Here is a 3876-nt window from a genome sequence, read left to right on the forward strand (position 1 = left end):
GGTACAAAGCTCAATAAAAAAATATTAAAAATAAAAAATGTTAACAAGCCACAATAACATTGACGAAAAATATTTATTTTCAAGAACTCTTTACCTTTTCTACGAAAACTTGTTTTTTCCAGTATAAAATACATATATGGAAAAAGTGTAGCGCCTTGAGCACTCTCTAAAAATTTTTTGATTTCAAAATAAAAAATAGGGGTATATTTTTTCGGTATTTAACAATCCTAGGGGGTGGCGGCATTAAAATTCTTACTTTACTTTATTTTGGGCCACCCTAACGTACATACATATTCATATATAACGCCTCATGAGAAACCGAAAACTGATTTTTAAATTTTTAAATTTTACTATTTTAAAGTTGAATAGTGTTGTGCTTTTTAAACCGATTGAATACTTCAAAAGCTTGCTGGAAAGGTAATTTTACGTACATTTTAAATAAAACATAATGTAGAATTTTTCTAATATATACTTAAAAAAATTCGAAATAAAAGAAATTGGTGTAATTTCGATATTTTTGGTCGAAAAAGCGCAACCCGGAACCTCTAGGAATCACCTGAAGGCTTTTAAACTAATTACGTATTTATTTATATCCCCAACCTCACATTATTCTGTGCGAAAACTTTTGGATTCCTGCATTTCAAATTTTACATACAACAGAAAGGCCACTCTAATGTATTCATAGTCAGCTGTCGAAGCGACGCCAACGCCGACGCAACGCCAAAGTTGTATGCATAACTGGGCTATAACAGTTATCAGGGGTACTGGGGGGAATCAAAAAACTTGTAAGCACTTGTAGACAAGACTACGCTTTATTAAAAAAAAATTAATATCAGCCCTATTCTGCATTTCTATTACGTTCCCGCATTCCGCTTCGCAACAATCTTAAAATGGTATCCTGAGTTACGATCGAATCGAAAGAAGAGGAGGAGCGAAAACATTTTCGAAATCAGCTGGTTAGCTAGGAATGTGTGAAATCGAAACAAAACGAAAGAAATATTTGCCCCCAAACTATAGCAGCTTATGAAGTTAAAATTTGTAAATATTTTAAAACAACTAAATATATCTAACATCATTGTAATTTCAAAATAAAATTTAGTTTGGACTTAATTTAAGTGGAAACATAATTATAAAAATGAAATCCATAGCCGCGGCGTTATTGCTTGAAGAGGAGAACGAGTCCCGGGAAATGTTTAGTAGCTGACCCATCGTTTTTGGGGTGGGCGGAGGGGGAGGGGGAGGAAAAAACAGGTTTTTATAAAAAAAAATTCTTTTTAACAAATGTATTTTTGCGTAGAATTCCTTTCTGCGTAGGCGGCCTTCGGCCGCACTTAGGGATTATAACCCTCACAAAGTAGAATTCTCTTTCTGTTTTGGGAGGAAAAGGAGCTGAACACCTTTTGCAGAGAACACCTTTCTTCGTAGGCGGCCTTCGGCCGCACTTAGGGATTATAACCCTCAGGAAATAGAATTCTCTTTCTATTTTGCGAAGAGAAGGAGCTGAACACCTTTTGCAGAGAACACCTTTGTATATTTTTAATGCTTACTGGGTTATATCCTATCTTCTTTTGTCTTTCATTCTTTTGCAGATTTTGGAGTTTGACAGCTGAATCCGCCATTTAATTTGCATATGCAACCCATGATGTAATGAACTGAAGGTGGCGCATTCCCGAAACCGCTACTTTGGTTTTGCCGACTTTGACGTTTATGGCAATACGTAAACAAACATTTAGTTTAGAAACAAGTGCAAACGATTACAAACGTGTTGTGTACTTTCAAGTGAAAATCGAAGTAATTCGTGCGTTCTAAAGTAAAAAACGTTTTATTTGTAATAAAAACTTTATAAAAATGTCGTGTCGTGTGTTGAATTGCAGCAGCCGTAGGGGTAAAACCCCCAAATGCAGGTTTTTTCACTTTTTTTATTATCACTGTTTCGGCACCTGCAATACAAACACAAAAATTCTAAATAGTTAATTAATAAGACCAATTCTTTTGAACACATTTCAAGAGTGGTTGTATATTTTTTGTTAAGGTTGTGCTTAATTTGCTATTGTGACGAATACTGCGGCAACGCGAAGCGAACAACGAGAAAAAGGCAGAATGTTCGAGGAATGACGTAGAATGTTCCACAACGAGATACGTCAAGTTGGATGAACACTGTGAACAGCGAGAGAAAGAGAATAAGCGATAAACTTCAGAACGTTCTAGAGTTGCCATAAGTACGAGCGCAGGTATATAAGGGCGCCGCCACAGCGAAGTGAGTTAGTTACGAAGTTATAAGACAGCAAGCTACAAGTAAAGCGAGCAGAGAAGTGAGTTTCGAATAAGCAAGCTATAAGTTTAATTGTGTTAACAAGTTTAGTTAAGCGTTGTTATTGCTTTAACAAGTATTGTAGAGTGTTTTTACTGTATTAGCGAGTATTGTAAATTGTTTGTTGTATAATAAAGTTAATTGTACTACAATTTGGTCATCGTGAGCATTTATTTAACAACCCAGCGATACTAGCCCCAGTATATTTGGGAAATCCTTCAAGGCTTCGAGGATAATCGTAACACTATATTCAAAGATGGCTTGAGAAATTGGTGAGTCGTGGAGAAAACACGTTTTCTCACTGCAAATTCACACCTGCCAACTCATTGTTCTTCGCCATATTCTTTCTTTACCCATTGCCACAAATGTCATTCTGCGGGAATGCGCAATCTTGTATTCTATCGTTCTTGTATGCAACCAAAGTCAGACGCGTAATTTTGAAGGTGTTTTTATTTAATGAATTGTGATTAATTGGTTAATATTAAAGTCGTAATAAAGTTATGGCTAATCGAGTAAAGTGTAAAGTGAAGGGGAATACAAAAATATATTGGTGAAATGGCTGCTTTAAGGAGAATAGGAGTGATAAATGTACGCTAATTTCCGAATTTAAAAAAAAGGGCATATTTCAAACCCAATTTGTAAATAAATTAGTAACCAAAAATTACAAAACTGGGTGTTAAAATAATTTGTAGACCCTTGACTACAAGTGTGTGGATCGGGCCACCCCTTTGGACGAAACAACGAGAAAAAGGCAGAATGTTCGAGGAATGACGTAGAATGTTCCACAAAGAGATACGTCAATTTGGATGAACACTGTGAAAAGCGAAAGAGAATGAGCGATAAACTTCAGAACGTTCTAGAGTTGCCATAAGTACGAGCGCAGGTATATAAGGGCGCCGCCACAGCGAAGTGAGTTAGTTACGAAGTTACAAGACAGCAAGCTACAAGTAAAGCGAGCAGAGAAGTGAGTTGCGAATAAGCAAGCTATAAGTTTAATTGTGTTAACAACTTTAGTTAAGCGTTGTTATTGCTTTAATAAGTATTGTAGAGTGTTTTTGCTGTATTAGCGAGTATTGTAAATTGTTTGTTGTACAAAAAAATTAATTGTACTACAATTTGGTCATCGTGAGCATTTATTTAACAATCCAGCGATATGAGCCCGAGTATATTTGGGAAATCCCTCAAGGCTTCGAGGATAATCGTAACAATTGGTGTCAGAAGTGGGATTGTTAAATAAATCCCGAAGGAGAAACTACTAAAAATGGCGAAAATTCAGGACTTAAAAATTGAGGAGCTAAAACAGGAGTTGGAAAAGCGTAATTTGGCCACCTCCGGAAGAAAAGTGGAATTGTTATCCCGGTTGCGAGAGGCTATGGAATCTGAAGGCACCGACCTGGACAAATACGACTTCCAAGGTAAGCCCGACGATACATCCGCAAAGGACGAACAGAAGGATGAGGCTGCATGTTCGTCGAAGGATGTGCAACAGACATCCGGGAAGGTTGAAGAACAGCAAAAGGCTCCTTCGTCATCAACAGTTATGGACATGAACACGTTATTGGCTG

Source organism: Rhagoletis zephyria, unplaced genomic scaffold, assembly GCF_001687245.7.
Source record: "Rhagoletis zephyria isolate East Lansing unplaced genomic scaffold, Rhagoletis_zephyria_1.1 Rzeph_scaffold_05290, whole genome shotgun sequence".
NCBI lineage: Eukaryota > Metazoa > Arthropoda > Insecta > Diptera > Tephritidae > Rhagoletis > Rhagoletis zephyria.